Raw genomic sequence first — 23,885 nt, 5'->3', positions numbered from 1 at the left:
CTGAATGTTGATTGGAAGGACTGATGTTGAAGCTGAAACTCCAATACTTTGGCCACCTCATGCGAAGAACTGACTCACTGGAAAAGACCCTGATGCTGGGAAAGACCCTCATTGAAGGCAGGAGGAGAAGGAGATGACAGAGGATGAGACGGTTGGATGGCATCACCAACTCAATGGACATGAGTTTGAGTAGACTCCGGGAGTAGGTGATGGACAGGGAGGCCTGGCATGCTGCAGTCCATAGGGTCGCAAAAAGTCAGACACGACTGAGTGACTGAACTGAATTAAACTGAAAATATATATATATGTAATCTAGAAAAATGGTACTGATAAACCTATCTGCAGGGCAGGAATAGAGATGAAGACATAGAGAACAGACTTAAGCAGGAAAGGAAAGTCATAGCAGGAAAAAGGAGAGGGTGGGATGAACTGAGAGAGGAGCACTGACATACATACACTGTCGTGTGTAAATAGGTAGCTGATAGAAAGCTGCTACATGACACGGGGAGCTCAGTTCAGTGCTCTGTGACAACCTAAAGGGGTGGGATGGGAGCCAGGGAGGGAGGCTCCAGAGGAGGGGATATATGTCTACTTACAGCTGATTCACATTATTCTACAGCAGAAACCAACACACCATTGTAAAGCAATTATCCTCCAATTAAAAGCAAGTATTAAAGAAAGAGAATGCACTCTGTACTCAAGTGCACATGAACTGAACACCTCAGCATAAATTTATCAGAAGCAGGGGATGTGGGAGGAAGACAAAGAGGCTTTACAATTGATCTGGATTTTGATACCGGTTTTGTCACTTCATAGTCATGTGAGTCTGGATAAATTCTGTAAACTCTCCAAAGCTCAGTTTTCTCAACTGTCAATGGGAAATGAGTGTAGACGTTACATGCGTTGACTAGATGGATTTTAATAAATAAACTTATTTATAAATATGTGTATATGTGTGATCACTCCTTTTTAATGTGACTCCGTTTCAGTGACATTGGCACTGAAAAGGAGACCCGCACACATGTATGCAGTTTATCAGAATATAATGGTCATATGCAATGGCACAAGTAAAGTATCATACACCTGACCAAGTGTGCTATATGCACTCATGTTTCGTTTCCACTCACCCCACCTCTTTTCCCAGATTTCTACTGAGAACATGGCAAGGTAAATAAGGTACTTCCTTCCTTAACGAATTTAGACTGGCAAAGGGGTTAAAACGTACACAGATTATGCCAAATGAGAAATACACTTTGAAAGCAGAATAACCCACGTGTTAAGAGAACACAAGGGAGAAAGATTTGGGGCCAAGTTCCCCTGGACATCAGGGTCAGTTCATGCAAAGGCCATTTTAGATGGGCTTCACAGAATCATGGGGCGCTTTTGATGCATGGCTTAGAGTTAATAAGTCTCATAACTGAAATAACATGTTAACACAGAAAGAGAAGCTGAGGCAGATGGTTCTCCAATTAAGAACCCTAAAGAATTTCCACTGGTCACCAACTTGCAGAGCTGAACCAAGGATTGTGACTGGCCAAAACATGGTTTACTGCCTAAAATGGGACAGTGTTACCAGCTTGAGCAGAGATCAGACATTCCTTATTCTTCTAATGCCAGCTCAAGAATTCTCAGTATTCAAACCAATGTACCAGGAGCACTCCTTCTGTAGTGCAATCGATGAGAGAAATTGTCTTAGCTTCAACTTTAATCCATACTATTCTTTCCTCAGCTTTCTATAGAAATAACTCCTTAAAACAAGAGAGGATGTAAAAGGGATCACTAAAGACATAAAGCACTTCTTGAAAAGGTGTATGATTGCACAAAGCAAAATGCTATAAGGTGGCTTGTACGGCAAGGTCTGAAGAGCCCTGATAACAAGGCGACATCAGGGTTGTGGATTTTCATGTGCTTTGTCCATTTATTAGTCCATCAGAGAGACAAAGAGTGAGGATAGAAAAGGATCCCATTAATCCAACAGACCAGTTCAGGACTTAGGATCTGCTCATAGCACCACCAGTCCCGGTTGTGGGTGTGAGAAGACATTATAAGTGCTCAAGCCAAGAGTGGGTGGATCCATGGACAAGCCCATGCCCCTGCTTATAGCCAAATGCTTAATCTACACTGAACACTCCTCATTCTAGGGAAAATAAATCCATAATAACAGAGATGAGAGAGGGAGGACAGAGGAAATAAACCATGTATCCTAAAGAAACAGTATAGGGATAATCATCTTTAAAATGCAACAGTTGACCAGACCTCTTTAAAATTACTACACAAACCAGTAGATTTTAAGTAAGTTACAGTACATTCATATGATAAAATATTTTGCAGACATTAGACACATATTCTTAAATGATATTTAATGCACCAGAAAGTGCTTAAAACATAATTTAAAGTAAAAAGAGCTGATGTAAAATCTGTACATATGGTGTTTATCAACACCACGAAACTAAAAGTTTGGCATGTGTGTTAGTAGCCCAGTTGTGTCTGACTCTCTGTGACCCCATGGACTGTAGCCAGCCAGACTCCTCTGTCCATGGAATTCTCCAAGCAAGAATACAGGAGTGGGTTGCCATCTCTCCAGGGGATCTTCCCGACCCTGGGATCAAACCTGGGTTTTCTCCACTGCAGGCAGTTTCTTTACCATCTGAGTCACCAGGGAAGCCCTTAAATGTGTGGTAAATATATATTTATACACACACACACACACACACACACACAGTTCTTGCATCTTGGTGATATGATTATGTTAAGAATTTTAGTTCCTTTCTAAAATTTTTCTGTTGTCTTCCAAAATTTCTGTGAGGTTGCATTCATCATTTAAAGTTTGCTATATAATAAGAAAAATGTAAAGATAACAGAGGTTAAGGGAAAAAGTTTTCAAAGCAAAGACATGTCAGTAAGAAAGTAAAACCCAGGCTTCCCTGGTGACTCAGTGATAAGGAATCTGCCTGCCAGTGGAGGAGACACAGGTTCAATCCCTGGTCCAGGAAGATCCCACATGCTGTGGAGCAACTAAGCCCACGAGCCACAACTACTGAGTCTGTGCTCTAGAGCCCAGGAGCCGCAATTACAGAGCCCATGTGCTGCAAATACTGAAGTCCGAGTGCCCTAAATAGCCCCATGCTCTGCAACAAGAAAAGCCACAGCATTGAGAAGTCCATGCACCACAACTAGAAAGTAGGCACCAATTACCACAATTAGAGAAAAGCCTGCACAGCAAAGAAGACTCGGCAGAGTCAAAAACAAATACATAAATAAGTAAAATTATTTTTATAAAAGGAAAACAAAACCCATTTCCTGAGCAGCCAGAGCACTGGCATGTGGGTGAAGATAGCTGTGCTGAGGCAGAATATAGGGACTGGGGACAGGGCACAAAGGGCCCTGAAGACCACACTTAGGAGCAGGGATTTTCTTCTCTCCGCAGAGCATAATCTGAGTATCAGCAAAGGCTCAACTGAAACTGTGTTTCTGGAGATCACTCCAGCAAGTCGCATCCTGAATCAATTAGAAGTGAAAGACTATTTTAAGAGTTCAAGTGTCAGGCAATGACAGCTATGGCCTGGATGACAAAGGTGAGGATGTGCTAGAACTGAGTGTCTGGTTATAAGAATCAACCAATGGTTGGATACAAATGGTAGAGGGGAGGATTAAAGATGGCCTCAAGGACTCAATTCTGGGTGGCTAATTAGAGACCCATGTTATTCACAAAATTTGAGGTAAGAGTATGAGTATATTTTCAACAAGTTGAGTTTAAAGCATCCAAGGAGGTCAAACCAGTCAATCCTAAAGGTAATCAACCCTGAATATTCATTGAAAGAACTGGTGTTGAAACTGAAGCTCCAGTACTTTGGCCACCTGATGCGAAGCAACGACTCACTGGAAAAGACCCTGATGCCTGGAAAGATTGAGGGCAGGAGGAGAAGAGGGCAGCAGAGGATGAGATTGTTGGACGGCATCACCGACTCAATGAACATGAGTTTAAGCAAACTCCGGGAGATGGTGAAGGACAGGGGAGCCTGGCATGCTGCAGTCCATGGGGTCACAAAGAGTCAGACACGACTTAGCGACTGAACAACAACAAAGGAGTATCTTAAGAAGATTCCAATAGAGAATTAGAAATGTGCATTTGAAACTTGAGAGAGAATTCTGGGCTGGTTACATGGATTCAGGAATCAACTGTATAGACTTGAGTGGTGGTTGGATAATAGAAGAGAAGATGGGGAGATTAAGAGTAGGAGAGAGAGAGGAGAAGGGAGAAGGGACATAGAAAGAGTCAGACAGAGGACACAGGCAATAACATCAGAGAATCATACTTGGGAACAAAGGAAAGTAGATGCTGACAGAGCCAGGAAAAACAAACAGAAAGGGGAGCCCTTATTTCAGTACCATGGAAAAAAGGAGCTAAGAATGCTAAGTCACCCTCAATGGCAAACGTGGCACAAAATTCAGAGAGACTGAACACTGAGAACGGCTGCTGGAAATGGTGATGGGGGGGGGGGGCAGGGTGTCAAGTGACATTAAAATGTTTTCAGGTGAAAAATTAAACATAAAATCAACCAGTCTCAGAATAGACATTTCTCTGTAGTAACTGTCATGTTCAAAACACACCTGGAGAGCCAAACTCTAAGCATCACGTCATTTCTGCCTCACCCAAATGAGCTGAGACATTCACCTCTGGAATGTTACCAGCTTGAGGCCATCACCACAGCAACCAACAGAACAACTGTTGTTTTTTCCCTCTGCCCATCGCCAACTACATTGCAGGTTGTGAAATGCATAGAAATGAAGTTGTTCTTTCAAACCCTGTTGTGTGGGACTCAGCATGGTTGCAGGTGTCTGTGAACACTGCCTGACAGTGTATTTTCTTTAAAAACTCGAATGGTAAAATCTACCAAGCAGTTTGGTAGCAATTCCTAGCTTTGTGGACTAAAATATATTTATCAATTCAAATTGGATTCCATTGCTTTTTAAGACACAGTTTTAGCAATTCCTTAATCAAACTGATACTTTTCCATAATACTGAAGAGGAGATTTTTACACCTAAATATCCCTGCAAAAGCAAACCAAACATTGAAAGTGCTAGTCACTCAGCCATGTCCGACTATTTGTAACCTCAAGGACTGTAGCCCACCAGGCTCCTCTGTCCCTGGAATTCTCCAGGCAAGAATACAGGAGTGGGTTGCTGTTTCCTTCTCCAGAGGATCTTCCCAACCCAGGGACTGAACCTGGTTCTCCTGCATTGTAGTCAGACTCTTTACCGACTGAGACACTGGGGAAGACCTAAATCAAACACTGGGTCTTGCTTATATCTCTCCTTGTCCCAAAGGGCCAGCCTGGGAAAAGGACAAGAATCAGCTGTTCAGTCTGTTCTCCTTTACACATAAATTGATTTTTCTTTTATTCATTTTATTGGCATTTCTATGAGCCAAAGTAGATAATACGTGAAACTGTTTGAATCAATGCTACCAACAGGCTTCCCAGGTGGCTCCGTGGTAAAAGAATCTGCCTGCCAATGCAAGGAAACACAGGAGACACGGGTTCTATCCCTGGGTCAGGGAGATCCCCTGGAGGAAATGGCAACCCACTCCAGTATTCTTGCCTGGAAAATCCCACGGACAGAGGAGCCTGGTGGGCTACAGTCGATAGTGTCGCAACAAGTCAGACATGACTGAGCAACTGAGCACATACACATGCTACCTATCTAATTACTGTTAATAACAGTACTAAAACCACAAACAAAACATTCTTGAGAAGCAGTCCAGGGTAACTGACAGTTGAAGATCCTCATATTATGCTTCTTACAATTACTAGATTCAGTAGAAAAGTATCATTAATACAATAGAGAACTCTCCTAAATCCCAGTATGTCTGATGATGACCCTGTGGCATGAAAAATCTCCAGTCTTCGACATACGTAATGATAGGCTGAATGACCAATGAGCAAAGACAGAGAAGAATACTTCCAAGTATCAACTGATTGTTTAGAACTGGCTTCCCTGGTGGCCTAGTGGTAAAGAACCCACCTGCCAAACAGAAGACAGGGTTCAATCCCTGATCAGGAAGATCGAGTGAAGGAAATGGCAACCCATTCCAGTATTCTTGCCTGGGAAATCCCATGGACAGAGAAACCCAGTGGGCTACAGATCATGGGGTCACAAAAGAGTTGGACACAACTTAGCAACTGAATAACAAGGTTCCTAAGTTTACATTTACATCCAAACTTTCACAATTTTTGCTATTATTGTGACCCTCCTGTACTCTTACTTACTTAACTTTTGTTTATTTTTTTTGGGGGGAGGGGGGTGGGGGGGGGTTCAGGATGGGGAACACATGTAAATCCATGGCTGATTCATGTCAATGTATGGTAAAAAAAGAAACCATTTCATTCATTCACTGAAAAAAAAAAAAAAACCCACTTAAAAAAAAAAATTGAGAATTCAGTATAACTGTTACCTAATTTTATCAGCTAGAAAAATAAAGCACAATATAAACTGAAAAAAACCAAAATTAAATTAAAAAATTTAAAAAAATAATAACTTTTCTTTAAATCAATATTTTTAGGTGAACCTCTTTCAAAGGGGCCTTATAGTATAAACATGTAAACATTACTAGATAAAATACAGTTTAACAAATCACTGACAAGCTAATACCTCTGAGAACTCTGAATCTCAAAGATTCCATTTTCTTTGTTACATTCAAATAGCTTATGTACCCATATCTTAACGAATCTTTTCCCAGTGAAAGTGAAGTCGCTCAGTCGTGTCCGACTCTTCGTGACCCCGTGGATTGTAGCCTACCAGACTCCTCTTTCCATGGGATTTTCCAGGCAAGATACTGGAGTGGGTTGCCATTTCCTTCTCCAGAAGATCTTCCCGACCCAGGGATTGAACCCAGGTCTCTCGCATTGTAGACAGACGCTTTACCATCTGAGCCATTTAAGAGATAACTTCCCAGTGAAGCCCAGTCTTAATGTGAAATCCTTTTACAAATGATAGTATGATCTGTTCTAAGAGGAGAACTTTTTAAGGCACAAGTCATATCATAGATGTGAACCCCATTCATTCAACAAAGTCAGCAAAGAAGCAAATATGGACCCTATGCAACAGGCTGGCAGCAAGATCTAAGTCTAGGCAGAAGGGGCCTGGGAGTAGAGGGATAGCATGAGGGAATTAAAAATGTGAATCCCAGAGGAACGGCTTCTAGCTTGAGGTCTCAACTCTGACTAGAAAGAGGAAAACACATACCAGTGTACCAGAACAACTACAACCACAGTTCTTCATTTGACTCTTTCTGAGATTATATTACTTTAAAATTAAATATGCAGTATAATATAATTTGCATTTTTTTTCTTCAAGTCCCTGGCCCTCCAGGACTCCCTACGAAATTCAAATGTTACAAAGGCAACTCTGTCTCTACACAGATCCTCTCCCCTGCCCCAGCCCCTTTTGTTCAGCGCTCAATGAGACTCTAGTCCCTAGGAAGCTGTCAACCACCTTCAATGGGGAAGGAGTCAGCGTGTGTGTGCCAGGACTGAGGAAGGCCTGAGAACATCTACAGCTCTTGAGAAAGGGAGAAGGAACGAGCAGGCCTTGTCTAAACTTCTGATCTTCTACCAAACCTATACTCCTCCAACCTTCCCCAACTCTCTCTTTTTAAAAAATTAATTAGTTAATTAATTTAATTTAGGCTGCGCTGGGTCTTTGTAGGTGAGCAGGCTTTTCTCAAGCTGCAGAGGGCAGCGGCTCTTCTCTAGGGGTGATACATGGGTTTCTCACCGCAGTGGCGTCTCTTGTTGTCGAGCCTGGGCTCTAGGGCTCAAGGGCTTCAGTAGCTGCAGCACGTGGGCTCAGCAGCTGTGTCTCAAGGGCCTCCAGGGTGGGCTCAGCAGGTGTGCACACGCGCTCAGCTGCTCAACAGCCTGTGGGGTCGTCCCAGACCAGGGATCGAACACCCACGTCTCCTGCATTGGCAGGCGGGTTCTTTAGCACGGAGACACCAGGGAAGCCCCCACCTCTCTTAACAGTAATTTCACATTTCCAGTTGCTTGGGCCAAAAAAGTTTGAGTCATTCTTGACATGATGCTTTCTTTCACATCCCAATCAATCAACAAACTCTCTAAATCTCTACCTGACAAATACACCCAGAATCCTTCTCCTTCTCACCACCTCCACAGCCACCACTATGATCCAAACCACCTTCACCTCCTGCACGGATTACTGCAACAACCTCCTAACCAGTCTCCCTATTTCCCCTTCAGCCTATTACACAGCAGTCAGAGTAAACCTGCTTGGGTATAAATCAGAGCATATCACTCCTCTCCTCAGAACTCCAGGGGCTTTTCCATCTCCCTCACAGTAAAAACCACAATGCCCTTGAGGTAGCCCACATAGCCCTACATGTCCTGATCCTTGTCTCAAATTTGGCCTATCCTCTTTTCCTCTTCCTGCTGGTCCTTCCAGTCTGACCCCTCTGGTCTACTCAAGACCCCTGGCCTTTCAAGGCATCTTTTCTCCTCTAGGATCCTCCCTCTTGCTGCTCTTATTGCTTGGACATTCTTCCTCCGCTAGTACCACCTCATTTCTTTCACATCTGTACTTCAAGGGAAGCTTCTCAGCTAGGTTTTTTGCCCCCCTAGTCACCTGATTTAAAATTTAGTTTGCCCACCAGCAATCCATTTCTCTCCCTTATTCTTCTATGGCACTCATCACCAACTAAAATGATGTATTTCCCTTATTTCTTTTATTCATTGCCTCATGTCTTTAGATTGGACTTCCTTTGTGGCTCAGCTGGTAAAGAATCTGCCTGCAATGCAGGAGACCTGGGTTCAATCCCTGGGTTGGGAAGATCCCCTGGAGAAGGGAACGGCTACCCACTCTGGCATCCTGACCTGGAGAATTTCATGGACTGTACAGTCCATGGGGTCGCAAAGAGTCAGACACGACTGAGCGACTTTCACTCACTTCATGCCTTTAGAATGTGAACTCCATCAAGAAAGTGATTTGTGTATCTTTAATTAACTGCTGTAGTCCTAGAACCTAGATAGCTGTCTGGCTCATAGAATGTGTTCAATGAATGTTTATGGGATTAATGTGTAAAAGGAGGGATGGAAAGGACAGGTAAATTATGAGAATGAATCTCCAGAAGGATAGCAGCACCATTTTAGAACCAGATTAAGATGAGCGGACTCAATTCAGAGAGGACACAACAAGAATGTCCTACTAGTACAAGGAAAAGATAGGAATTTTTGTAACGAGGTATAGGAATAGTCCGTTTTCTTCATATGTAACTTGAACATGGCTTTGATTATTCAGCTCCACGAGGAGAAAAATCAGTAACAAACTCCGTGATTCTGAAAACCTCATTTCAGAAATTTAAGAATTCATTAGCAAATAAGAATGAAGCTGTCTCTAGGGACACCACCACTGGGAGAAAATTCAACAGCATAATTGGCCAATACCAGTAAAAACCACATGGGAAAGCTTGAGCTGCTTTGAAGTCTATAAAAGCCAGGGCTGAATTCTTGACATGTAAACAATTATAGTATTAAGCCATAGACAGTTTTGACTTCATAAATCCTTAAAGCCCCCATTAATCTCAACTTCAATAATGGGTTGATACAAGCAGTTTCAGATTTTCAGAGTGTCCTAATTCTGAGATGTTAAGTGTACAAGGTACCAAGAATCCTTTTCTGGGCTTCCCTGGTGGCTCAGATGGTAAAGAATCCTTTTCTAATGAACAGTATCAAAGAAAGAAAAATAAGTGACTCAAAGTGGCACCTACTTCAGTCTGAAGGTGCCTAATGAAATGGTGAAGAAACAACTGTAATGTTGCAAACTTTACTACAAGATTTAAACCAAACACTGAAACATGAGTTTGCTACTATTATATATGGTAAAGCAATATATTAAAGAAAGTCAACCAGAAAACCACTAAAATTATTTTATTAAGGGGAACTTGAGCAACACAGAAAAATTTTCAAGCCAAGTCTCATTCAATTCCCGTTGGATCCACATTAACTCACTCCCCTCAAAGGAGATGTTGGGTGGACAGTGACTAATGGGACATAGAAGAGGAATCATAAAATTATTCAATATCACTCAAATTCAGATGATAAAGAAAGAAACTTAACTTCCTGATTGTGGATTACTAGGGAAGACTAAGAAATGGATGATCACAAAAATAATCAGAAACCAGGAGAGGTTTCCCACACATCAAGCCAATGTTAAGTAACTTGAAGACCCTGATCAGGAAGCTTTTGTTATGTTTGAAAAGTTGAAATAAGGTCAGTTAATCCAAGTAGAGTCATTTGCCTGACTGACACCCACTCACTCTCTTGATCCCAGCTTCAACGTTACCACTTCAGGAAGATCTTCTCTCATCTCACTCCTCCGACTAACTCAGGTTTTTCCATATTCCCTGATGGCATATTTTACTGTTTCTTTATTTCACTCAGCACAGGCATCTACTCCCTTGTGTACTATTAAAGAGATGCTTAGGCTAAGTAGAAACCACGACCCATTTAGAGAATGTTCTGGTGCCTACAGAGGGTAGACTAGCAACTCACAAATACTTTTCCCCAAATAAGGCTTGTTCTTTTCTACGAATGTTAAACACTAAGCAGACAGTGGCACCAGTCAACAGGGAAACCATGTTAATTGGCAGTAGCAACACTGATAAAGGTCAGTTCTCTCAAAGTTTCCAGAAGTCCCATCATCTAATCGTCCGAGGATATCACAGAGTCGTGGAGAAAGAATTTAGGGTCCATTGTTTTCACTCCTTTCACATTTCTGGCAACCTTAAGACAAGCTTCTAGAAACGAAATACAAAAATAAATGTATTAAGGTCAACTGAGTTGTGCACAAGTCTGAGACATGTTCGCCACCACGTAGATCACAGATAAAGAACAAGAGGCAGCAAAACCAGACACCCAGGGGAACCCAGAGCTAGCTCTCAGATCTCTGCAGACATGACAAGTACTTCTCACTCCCCACTCTAATTTTAATTCCAGTGTGTACGATCTTAAACCTAGGATCAATCCCTAAGAAATAACAATATGTTTAAAGAGAAAGAAGGGCTAACAAATCTGAGCTAATAGAGTTCTGAAGACTCGAGCTGCCCCGTCCAGCCACTGACACTCCCAGATTTGTTGATAGTCTTCATATTCTCCAGAAAAGTCAGTGTTTCAATTATCCTGACTACTTGCTACACTAACCATTTCATATATGTCACTTAGATGACAGGCCCATATTTTAGGTCAAAAAAAAAAAAATACTACCATATTAGTTACTAAAATAAATGCAGAAAACTTATAATCAAAGAAATGTTTTGAAGATGAGATATGAAAAACCAACTGTCTTAAGCAACTCTTAAGACTTTTTTAGCAAATCTCTTTTCTGAAGGCTCTGTATATAAATTCCATCATCAGCTTTGGCTGCTATGGCAACTGGAATATTTAGGAAATGATTTGAAGCCAGTATCGCTACACATCTAGCATCTTTTGCAGAAACAGAAAAGACTATGAGGTCTAATCCACTCTAATTTTGAAACACAGCTTTGATTTTCATTTCTGAAATCTATTTACACTTATACTTGCAAATCAACAGATAACAACCTATTACAAAGATACGAGCATTATAGAGCAGCTTCTCATTTCATTCCTTAACTAGTCACATTAACACATTAAGGTACTCTCCTCTCAGTTTTAGTAGGCCTTCCTATCTTTTTCTAAAAATAGACTTTATTTTTTACAGTTTTAGGTTCACAGCAAAACAGAGTTGAAAATACAGAGAGCGCTCATATTCCACCCAACCCCCAAAGCACAACTGAAGTCGCTCAGTCATGTCCAACTCTTTGTGACCCCGTGGACTGTAGCCTACCAGGCTCCTCCCTCCATGGGATTCTCCAGGCAAGAATACTGGAGTGGGTTGCCATTTCCTTCTCCAGGGGATCTTCCCGACCCAGGGATCAAACCCTGGTCTCTTGTATTGCAGGCAGATGCTTTAACCTCTGAGCCACCAGGGAAGCCCAAAAAGCACAAAAAGCTTTCCCTATTATCAATCCACCACCAGAGGGGTACATTTGTTACTCCAATAACACTCACACATCATAACCATCCAAAGTCCATAGTTTACATTAGGGGTACACTTTTGGTATTGTAATTTCTTTCTGTGAGTTTTGAAAAATGTATAGTGACATGTAAATACCATTACAGGATCATATAGAGTAATTTCACTGCCCTAAGAACCCACTGTACTACACCTATTTATCCCTTGCTTCCTTGCTAATCCCTGGCAATTACCTGTCTTTTGACTGTCTCCATAGTTCTGCCTTTCTCAGAATGTGACATAGTTGGAATCATACGGTATGTAGCCTTTGCAGATTGACTTCCTTTACTTAGTAATATGCATTTAAGGTTCTTCCATGTCTTCTTACAGCTTAACAGCTCATTTCTTTTTAGTGCTGAATAATACTGCATTGTCTGGTTATACCACAGCTTATTTATCTATTAGCCCACTAGAGGACGTTGTGCTGCCTCCAACTTTTGGCAATTATGAATATAGTTACTATAAATATCCACGTGCAAGTTTTTGTGTGAATACAGTTTTCAATATCTTTGGATAAATAACAAAGAAAAGTGATTGCTGGACTGCAGCAAGACTATGCTTAATTGAGAAACTTCCAAACTGTCTTACAAAGTAACTATACAACCAAAAATGAAGAGTTCCTGTTAGCCCGATATTGCCACACCATTTGGTGCTATCAGTGTTCTGGATTTTCATCATTCTAATAGACAGGCATATAGTAGGGTCTTGTTGTTTTAATTTGCATTTCCCTAAGTTAGAATGCTCAAAAATGACAGAATGATCTCTGTTTTTCCAAGACAAATCATTCAATATCACAGTAATCCAAGTCTATGCCCCAAACAGTAATGCTGAAGAAGCGGAACTTGAACGGTTCTATGAAGACCTACAAGACCTTCTAGAATTAACACCTAAAAAAAGATGTCCTTATCATCAAAGGGAACTTGAATGCAAAAGTAGGAAGTCAAGGGATACCTGGAGCAACAGGCAAATTTGACCATAGAGTACAAAATGAAGCAGGTCAAAGGCTAACAGAGTTTTGCCAAGAGAAAGCACTGGTCATAACAAACACTCTCTTCCAACAACACAAGAGAAGACTACACATGGACATCACCAGACGGTCAATCCCGATTTGACTGCCAAATCCCAATTTGGCTGCAATTCTTTGCAGCCACAGGTGGAAAAGCTCTATACAGTCAGCAAAAACAAGACCAGAAACTAACTGTGGCTCAGATCATGAACTCCTAATTGTCAAATTCAGACTTAAACTTAAGAAAGTAGGGAAAACCACTAGACCATTCAGGCATGACCTAAATCAAATCCCTTAGGATTATACAGTGGAAGTGAAAATAGATTCAAGGGATTAGATCTGATAGAGTGCCTGAAGAACTATGGATGGAGGTTCATGACATTGTACAGGAGACAGGGATCAAGACCATCCCAAAGAAAAAGAAATGCAAAAGGACAAAACAGTTGTCTGAGGAGGCCTTACAAATAGCTGAGGAAAGAAGAGAAGCTAAAGGCAAAGGAGAAAAGAAAAGATATACCCATTTGAATGCAGAGTTCCAAAGAATAGCAAGGAGAGATAAGAAAGGCTTCTTCAGTGTTCAGTGCAAAGAAATAGAGGAAAACGATAGAGTGGGAAAGACCAGAGATTTCTTCAAGAAAATCAGAGATACCAAGTAAACATTTCATGCAAAGATGGGCTCAATAAAGGACAGAAATGGTATGGACTTAACAGAAGCAGAATATTAAGAAGATGTGGCAAGAATACCAAAGAACTATACAAAAAAGATTTTCAGGACCCAGATAGCCACAATGATGTGATCACTCACTTACAGCCAGACATCCTGGAATGGGAAGTCAAGTGGGCCTTAGGAAGCATCACTATGAACAAAACTAGTGGAGGTGATGGAATTCCAGTTGAGCTATTTCAAATCCTAAAAGATGATACTGTTAAAGTGCTGCACTCAATATGCCAGCAAATTTGGAAAACTCAGCAGTGACCACAGGACTAGAAAAGGTAAGTTTTCAACACAATCCCAAAGAAAGGCAATGCCAAAGAATGTTCAAACTACTGCACAATTGCACTCATCTCACACACTAGCAAAGTAATGCTTAAAATTCTCCAAGTCAGGCTTCAACAGTATGTGAACCGTGAACTTCCATATGTTCAGGCTGGATTTAGAAAAGGCAGAGGAATCAGAGATCAAATTCCAACATCCGCTGGATCACAGAAAAAGTAAGAATTCCAGAAAAATATCTACTTCTGCTTTATTGATCACACCAAAGCCTTTGACTGTGTACATTACAACAAACCATTGAAAATTCTTAAAGAGATGGGAATACCAGACCACTTCACCAGCCTCCTGAGAAATCTGGATGCAGGTCAAGAAGTACCAGTTAGAACTGGACAAGGAATAATGGACTGGTTCCAAATCAGGAAAGGAGTAGGTCAAGGCTGTATATTGTCACCCTGCTTATTTAACATCTATGCAGAGTACATCATGCAAAATGCCGGGCTGGATAAAGCATGGAATCAAGATTGCTGGGAGAAATATCAATAACCTCAGATATGCAGGTGACACCACCCTTATTGGAGAAAGCAAAGAACTAAAGAACCACCTGATGAAAGTGAAAGAGGAGAGTGAAAAAGCTGGCTTAAAACTCAACATTCAGAAAACTAAAATCATGGCATTCAGTCCCATCACTTCATGGCAAATAGATGGGGAAACAATGAAAACTGTGAGACTATATTTCTGGGGACTCCAAAATCACTGCAGATGGTGACATAGGATGAGACAGTTGGATAGCATCACCAACTCAATGGGCATGAGTTTCAGCAAGCTCTGGGAGTTGGTGATGGACAGGAAAGCCTGCTTTGCTGCAGGTTATGGGGTTGCAAAGAGTCAGACATGACTGAGTAACTGAACTGAACTGAAGATAGAGCTGCCCTGGTAGGTCTGCCTGCCATGAGGGAGATCTGGGCTCAATCTCTGGGTCAGGAAGATCCCCTGGAGAAGGGCATGACAACTCACTCCAGTATTCTTGCCTGGAGAATTCCATGGACAGAGGAGCCTGGTGGGCTACAGTCCATGGGGTCGCAAAGAGTGAACATGTCTGAGTGACTAACACCATACAAAGTAGAGCACCTTCACATATGCTTACTTTCTAAGCCTTTCTCCTTTTACTCAAGACCTGAGTGTCCCACTGAATACCATGCATCAGAATGAAAACCAAGCCCTTCAGTCATTAGCTGGTTGTGATTTAAGAAAAAAACCAACCATGGTTCTCACATTCTACACTGAAGAGCTCCTATTTCTGGGTCACTGAAATAGCTAACTTTGATAGTTAGGGAAAACAAATCTGTGCAGAAACGAAGAGGAAAAAAGGACAGCACAATTCAATATAGCAGTCAGGCCCATGCTTCCCAGGTGGCATGAGTGGTAAAAAAACCCACCTCCCAATGCAGGAGACATAAGAGACACTGGTTCGATCCCAGGGTTGGGAAGATCCCCTGGTTGCATGGCAACCCATTCCAGTATTCTTGACTACAGAATCCCATGGACAGAGGAGCCTGGCGGGCTACAGTCTATAAGATCCCAGAGAATCAGACATGACTGAAGTAACTTAGCACACACCCTAATAACACATATGAAAAAAATTCAGACAAGTTTTGGAGTTCTCTGCTTGGGCCATGGCATTAGGAATTTCACCTAGCATTATCACTGCTTGCTTGAGGTTCAAAAAATAAGGAGATTTGTTCTTCATTGGAGGTCTAACAAGATGTTCCCCTGAACATTTTGTGATGATGCTTATGGAGTGTCAACGTTAATCTACCTAGATGAATAAGTACTGGAAAAAAAGCAAGTTATCTAAGTATATGCTGCAAGATAATGGGGGAACAGTTGAGATGGGGGAGTTCTGATTCATGCAAATATGCTAAAATCCAAAAGAACCAGCTCCTAACTAAAAATCATTAACCCTCTAAAACAATGACCAAGACATTTTAGAAGTAAACTAATCAAACTGTCATTCTTTTTCCTCTTGAAGTTTACTTATTTTGTTTTGAAAATATGTCTTATGATCTCTTTGAATAAAGCTAGTGGAGATGATAGAATTCCACTTGAGCTATTTCGGATGCTAAAAAATGATGTTGTTAAAGTGCTGCATCAAATTTGCCAGCAAATTTGGAAAACTCAGCAGTGGACAAAGGACTGGAAAAGGTCAGTTTTCATTCTAATCCCAATGAAAGGCAAAGCCAAAGAATGTTCAAACTACTACGCAATTGCACTCATCTCACAAGCTAGCATAGTAATGCTCAAAATTCTTCAAGCCCAGCTTCAAAGTATGTGAACCATGAACTTCCAGATGTTCAAGCTGGATTTATAAAAGGCAGAGGAAACAGAGATCAAATTGCCAACATCCATTGAATCATAGAAAAAGCAAGAGAATTCCAGAAAAACACCTATTTCTACTTTGTTGATTATGCCAAAGCCTTTGACTGTATGGATTATAACAAACTGTGGAAAATTCTTTAGGAGATGGGAATACCAGACACTTTACCTGTCTCCTAAGAAATCTGTATGCAGGTCAAGAAGTAACAGTTAGAGACAGACAGGAACAATGAACCGAAACAATGGTTCCAAACTGGGAAAGGAGTACATCAAGGCTGTATAAGCCACCCTTCTTAATTAATGCAGAGTACACATGAGAAATCCCAGGCTGGATGAATCACAAGCTGGAATCAAGACTGCTGGGAGAAATATCAGTAACCTCAGATTTGCAGATGACACCACCCTTATGGCAGAAAGCAAAGAGGAACTAAAGAGCCTCTTGATGAAAGTGAAAGAGAAGAGTGAAAAAGCTGGCTTAAACTCAACATTCAGAAAACTAATATCATGGCATCCAGTCCCATCACTTCATAGCAAATAGATGGGGAAACAATGGAAACAGTTAAGAGATTTTATTTTTTGAGGCTCCAAAATCACTGCAGATGGTGACTGCAGCTATGAAATTAAAAGACACTTGCACCTTGGAAGAAAAACTACGACAAACCTAGACAGCATATTAAAAAGCAGAGGCATTACTTTCTCAACAAAGTTCTGTCTAGTCAAAGCTATGGTCTGTCCAGTAGTCATGTATGGGTGTGAAAGCTGGACCATAAAGAAAGCTAAGCACTGAAGAACTGATACTTTTGAACTGTGGTGTTGGAAAAGACTCTTGCGAATTCCTTGGACTGCAAGGAGATTAAATCAGTCAATCCTAAAGGAAATCAGTCCTGAATATTCATTGGAAGGACTGATGCTGAAGCTGAAGCTGCAATACTTGGGCCACCTGATGCGAAGAAGTGACTCATTAGAAAAGACCCTGATGCTGGGAAAGACTGAAGGCAGGAGGAGAAGGGGATGACAGAGGATGAGATGGTTGGATGGTATCACCGACTAATGGACATGAGTTTGAGAAAGTTCTGGGAGTTTGTGATGGACAGGGAAGCCTGGTGTGCTACAGTCCATGGGGTTGCAAAGAGTCAGACACGACTGAGTGACTGAACTGATGATGGAGTCTTTTATAAAAGGTTTCTACCTCTGCATTACTGGTGTAGAAACAAGCTAATACTGACCTTTTGAAGAGAATCTAAGACAATCTGTACTATTGTTATCAATATTAAGAAGTGTTTCCAGCAGCTGCAGCTTCCAGAAATATAAATCTTGTAGTCAGTGCAGGTAATATAGTGAGAACTGTCAAATAAAAGAGAAGAAAAATTCTGTGACATGCACAGATGTCACCTGCATTCACTCATTTTGTTCAACAAAAAATTGTTTGAGTAACCACTGCATTCCAGGCACTAGTCTTACTACTTAAATGTGTAGTTTATACTGATTTAAATATGTAAATAATATTATGTGTTAGAAAATGATAAGTTTTGGGCATCAAGAGTACTAGGCTGGAGCTGTGAGCAGAAAGGGGCCTTAAACAGGGCCCTTGTTAGGATGACAGCATCTTAGCAAAGGCTTGAAGAAAGTGAGGGAGGGTGTGAATTCTGTGATCATCTGGGAAAAGTATTCTGGGCAGAGACAGCACAAAGCCCAAGGAGAGACCAGGTTTAGCACATTAAAAGGTCAGCCGGTAGGCCAACAGCAGTGGAGCAGAGGGAAAGGAGGTTAAGTGTAGGCCTCTTAACCTTCTGTCCTCCTGTAGGCAGGACTTCAGCATCTACTCAGGAAGTCCTGGAGGATTTTAAGTAGAAAATACCACTTACTTTTTACAAACTATTCTAATTTAGAAAATATAAGACACATATAAGGTGGAGAAAAAAAAAGTATAAGAAACTCCAGTAAACTTGTGACTAAGTCTAAAACACTGTTTCATTTACACTCCCTACTCCACTTTCACCCCAGATCATTTTGAGGAAAACCTCAGACATCCTATCATTTCAACTATGTGAAATTTAGTTGTGGTTGTTGTTGCTTTGTCACTAAGTCATGTCCCACTCATTTTGCGACTACAGGCTCCTCTGTCCATGGGATTCTCCAGGTAAGAATACTGCACTGGATTGGTCATTTCCTTCTCCAGGGGATCTTCCCTACCCAGGGATCAAACCCATGTCTCCTGCATTGATAGGCAGATTACTGCTGAGCCACCACAGAAACCCATGTATTTTAGTAGAGACCTCCAAAATATAGGCAGTCTTTTTTAACACCACCGTAATATATCAATAATTATCACCTTCAGTGTGGGCTGAAGCAGTTCATACTGACTTGGCCAGTGAGCACTAGTGTGTATATCCCTTCCCATTTAGGGATCTCTGACCTCAAACAGATTACTTGAAATTGGCCATAAAGGGAGCACATACTTCACAGAAATCAACAAATATGAAAATCAGGGCTTTAATTTATGAAGATCCATTTGTTAAATATTTATCATCATATCTTAGATTCATGTTTGAAAAATTAACAATGCTTTATTAACATCAAGAGATGTCCAGTCAGTGGTCATATTTCCTTGGTAAATTTACAATATTCTTTAGTCTGTGTGTTTGAACAAGGATCAAAATAAGACCCATACTTTGCAATTGTTGCTTTTTCTTAAATTGCTTTTAATCTGCAGGGTCTCCAATATCTTTTTTTTTTTCTTGCATTTGTTTTTGCTATTATTGAAAAAAACAGGTTGTCTACTCCACAGAGTTTGCCACGGTCTGGATTTTGCTGACTACAGCCTTCTGACTTCACATAACATGATCCCCTGTCTCCTATAAATTGGCAGTAAGATCAAGGGGCTAGTGCAGACTCAGTTCCATTTTTTGTACAAATCTCCTTTATAGGTGAAGAAAGAGTATTTTTATTAGGAAGAACAGTAATATAGATTAAGTTTTATTTTATGGTAGTAAGAGCCTATTGATGATCATTCCAACATGATAACATTTTACATTATATCACCTATCCTTCACTTAATATTTGAATATGTCTATAAGAGAAATTTTCATTGATAAACCATCTGGTGAGTTTACATTTTAACAAGTCCACTCTGATTGCTGTGTAGAGGAAAGACCAGAGAGGCCAAGTGTAGAAGCAGAGATATGAGTTAGGTGTTTCATCCACCTGGGAGAGCCACCGTCATGCTTAATGGCAGGGTGTAACCACATCACCGATTCAATGGACATGAGTTTCAGCAACTCCCTGAGACAGTGAAGGACAGGGAAGCCTAGTGTGCTGCAGTCCATAGGATTGCAAAGAGTTAGACACAACTGAGTAACTGAACAACAACCATTAAGTGGTGGGAAGCATCAGATCCTAGATTTGTCTTGAAGTACATCTAACAGTGGCATCCAGTCCCATCACTTCATGGCAAATAGAAGGGGAAAAAGTGGAAGCAGTGATTGATTTTCTCTTCTTGGGCCCTAAAATCACTGCAGATAGTGACTGCAGCCATGAAATTAGAAGACACTTGCTTCTTGGAAAAGAAAGTTATGACAAACCTAGACGGTGTATTAAAAAGCAAAGGCATCACTTTGTCAACAAAGGTCTGCATAGTCAACGCTAAGGTTTTTCCAGTAGTCATGTACGGGTGTGAGAATTGGACCATAAGGAAATCAGAGCACCAAAGAATTGGTGCTTTTGAATCATGGTGTTGGAGAAGACTCTTGAGAGTCCCTTGGACTACAAGGAGATCAAACCAGTCAACCCTAAAGGAAATCAACCCTGAATACTGATTGGAAGGACTGATGCTGAAGCTGAAACTCCCAATACTTTGGTCGCCTGATGCGAAGAGCCAACTCACTGGGAAAGACCCTGATGCTAGGAAAGATTGAGGGCAAAAGGAGGAGAGGGCAGCAGAGGATGAGATGGTTGGATGGCATCACTGATTCAATGGACATGAATCTTGGGCAAACTCCAGGAGATAGTGAAGGACAGGGAGGTGTGGCATGCTGCAGTCCATGGGGTTGGACAGGACTTAGGGACTGAACGACAACATCCAACCAAAGTTCTCAATGGACTGGAGTTGTTCAGTTGTTGTTTTTGCTATTTGCAAGTGGCCCAGGAGTATCTGGTGCCAACTTCCCTGGTGGCTCAGACAGTAAAGAACCTGCCTGCAGCGCGGGAGGCCAAGGTTTGATCCTGGGTCGGGAAGGTCCCCTGGAGAAGGAAACGGCAACCCACTCTAGTATTCTTGCCTGGAAAATCCCCTGGATGGAGGAGCCTGGCAGGCTACAGTCCGTGAGGTCGCAAAGAGCCAGACGCAAAGAGCCAGACACGACTGAGCAACTTCACAGGAGGTATCTGATGATTAAAAGCATGTAACATGGCTCAGGCAGGACTTCAATTTCTAGGTGCCACAAGCTGTATAGAAAATCAAATCACTCAGCAAAGGGCTGAGAGGGTACTGGGGGAGGTGCCAGGAGATGCCAGGTAGAGAAACGGACTGACCATCCAGTTTTCCTGTGTTAACTAAGAAACATATAACTGGAGAAACAGGCATTAATATGAAGCCGATGCTCAATGCCACATTATTTTCAGCCTGTTTTCTAGATCAAGTTCCACCTTAGTGACTGCCATGCTCTCATAGGCTCAGACATGACCACGCTTGCTAAAAAGTATGTCAGGATAATAGAGAGTGTGTGCAAAGAACCTGGGTGGGCATTTTCCTCAGAGAGATTTATTAAAAGAATAAAATAATCTCTTAACTGGATGAACTTCAAAGGTCTTCTGACAAACTTTACTCTCCCACTCTTTTTTTATAGAAGGAAAAAAGATGTGAAGAGGTGAAGTAACTTCCTCCAAGGTAATTAACTTGCAACTAACCAGTAGAAATGAAGTTGGAAATAGTTCATGGTCTTGGAGGATGGAATGTAGACTAGAAAAGAAGAGAAATACTAATATATTTTCTAAGTAACTACAAGAAGACACCCTGCTCATTCTCTCTCTCTCTCTCTCTCACTCTCTCTCTCTCTCTCTCTCACACACACACACACACACACACACACACACACCTCTAGAAGCCTACTGTGGAGCAGAAGAGATTAACTGGCAAAATAACATCATATGACTGGTTTTACAGTGTTTCCTTTCATAGCACACTAACAATAATGTAACAAGGTAATGAAATGGTTTGTAAGGGAGAAAGGCTATACAAATGAAATCAAAGCCCCTGGCAGGCAAATGAGTATTTGTTCACCCACTGAGTGTTTTTTGCTAATTTGATTTTCATTGAAAGATTCTACTGTGTGTCTTGTGGTTTAGGTATCATTTTTTCAGCTTTATTATAGTACATTTTTAAATTTTTAATTGGAAGATAATTACTTTACAACGCTGTGTTGGTTTCTGCCTACAACAACACAAATCAGCCATAAGAGCACGCGTGTGTGTGTGTGTGTGTGTGTGTGTGTGTGTGTGTGTGTGTGTATCTCCTTCTTGAGCCTCCTCGGCTTTATTATGAATGTGACCATAGAAAAATGCTCTTCTTCCTTTCCAATCTTTACATGCAATCTATTGAATGAGATATTTATAGGAACACTTTGAGAACATCCAAAACACTCCAAGTGAGCCTGGAAGTGTGTACTCTCTCCTACATCCTAATGAATTTAAAAGTGGTTAAAGAGTGTTTTGCCTATGTTCTCCTCTAGGAGTTTTATAGTTTCTGGTCTTACATTTAGATCTTTAATCCATTTTGAGTTTATGTTCATCGCAGCACTGTTTATAATAGCCAGGACATGGAAGCAACCTAGATGCCCATCAGCAGATGAATGGATAAGGAAGCTGTGGTACATATACACCATGGAATATTACTCAGCTGTCAAAAAGAATTCATTTGAATCAGTCCTAATGAGATGGATGAAACTGGAGCCCATTATACAGAGTGAAGTAAGCCAGAAAGATAAAGAACATTACAGCATACTAACACATATATATGGAATTTAGAAAGATGGTAATGATAACCCTATATGCAAAACAGAAAAAGAGACACAGAAATACAGAACAGACTTTTGAACTCTGTGGGAGAATGTGAGGGTGGGATGTTTCAAAAGAACAGCATGTATACTATCTATGGTGAAACAGATCACCAGCCCAGGTGGGATGCATGAGACAAGTGCTCGGGCCTGGTGCACTGGGAAGACCCAGAGGAGTCGGGTGGAGAGGGAGGTGGGAGGGGGGATCGGGATGGGGAATAAGTGTAAATCTATGGCTGATTCATATCAATGTATGACAAAACCCACTGAAATGTTGTGAAGTAATTAGCCTCCAACTAATAAAAAAATTAAAAAAAAAAAAAAAATAAAAGTGGTTAAAGGAAAATTTACTAAATTCACTAATCTGTTAATAAGGCCACATTGAGGAAGAATCTAATAGAAATTGGTGTAACCAACTGCCAAAGGAGATAAACACCAAATGCATATTATATAAAAACAAACAACAGACTGTTTTGAATGCATCAATTATCTTGGTACTTCCCATTGAGCCAAGGCAGTGAACAGGCCTTTCAAAGACACTTCTATTAACTCCTCAATAGATCGCAACAAACTGCTAAGAGATTTAGTTATTCATTCAAACCAACTAAAAGACACAAGATTTTTCTAGGGAAATTGAAATTCAGGTAAGGAGATGATAGGTCACTTCTTCATCTTCACCAGAAAATGCTGGTCACTGATCATCCATTATATGAAAGGTCTTTTCCTAAGCCCTTTTCATAAGTCATATTAAGACATGAATGAGTATACATTGGAAAAGAAATTCGGTAACAGCAGGGGTCTTAATTTGTTCTGTGTTTCTGTTGTGCCTCCTGGCACCTGCAGAGTCTGACACACATAGATACTCAGTTAATATTCTTGGATGTTACTGAGGGCTTCCCAGGTGGCCCTAGAGGTAAAGAACCCACCTGCAATGAAGGAGACATAATGACACGTGGGTTAGATCCCTGGGTTGGGAAGATCCCCAGGAGAAGGAAAAGGCAACCCACTTCAGTATTCTTGCCTGGAGAATCCCATGGACAGAGGAGCCTGGCAGGCTACAGTCCATAGGGTCGTAAAGAGTCAGACATGACTGAAGCGACTTGGCAAGCATAAATACACAAACAACCGAATGAATGGAATGTCTTATCAAACAAGGCAGCTAGCAGAAGACAGCTTTGTTGACCCAAAGCTCCACAGCAGAGGGTATCCTTGGTGAAAGCCAAAGCTTCCCTTGACCTCAGGATACAGATATAGATAGCAACAGGAATATGTGTTCAATGAGAATTCCAGCTCTCTGTTGATACTGTTTTTCGCCCCATTCTGATATTTTTTTCACTCTTGTGATTTTATGCTTAA

The 23,885-nt window shown here is 41.1% G+C and overlaps 1 protein-coding gene and 1 long non-coding RNA gene across 8 annotated transcripts in view; one reads left to right on the top strand and one right to left on the bottom strand.

Moving 5' to 3' along the window:
* Nucleotides 1-17,627, top strand: part of LOC122707760 — a 30,472-nt gene extending 12,845 nt beyond the window's left edge. The window contains exons 2-3 of the long non-coding RNA XR_006344906.1: nucleotides 15,044-15,163; nucleotides 17,594-17,627. This is a non-coding gene — a long non-coding RNA (uncharacterized LOC122707760). The remainder of the gene's footprint in view (nucleotides 1-15,043; nucleotides 15,164-17,593) is intronic.
* Nucleotides 1-23,885, bottom strand: part of RGS7 (regulator of G protein signaling 7) — a 469,633-nt gene that overhangs the window by 382,152 nt on the left and 63,596 nt on the right. The window lies entirely within an intron of this gene.

This window comes from Cervus elaphus, chromosome 14 (genome assembly GCF_910594005.1).
Source record: "Cervus elaphus chromosome 14, mCerEla1.1, whole genome shotgun sequence".
NCBI lineage: Eukaryota > Metazoa > Chordata > Mammalia > Artiodactyla > Cervidae > Cervus > Cervus elaphus.
This window is presented reverse-complemented; position numbering and strand designations above follow the sequence as displayed.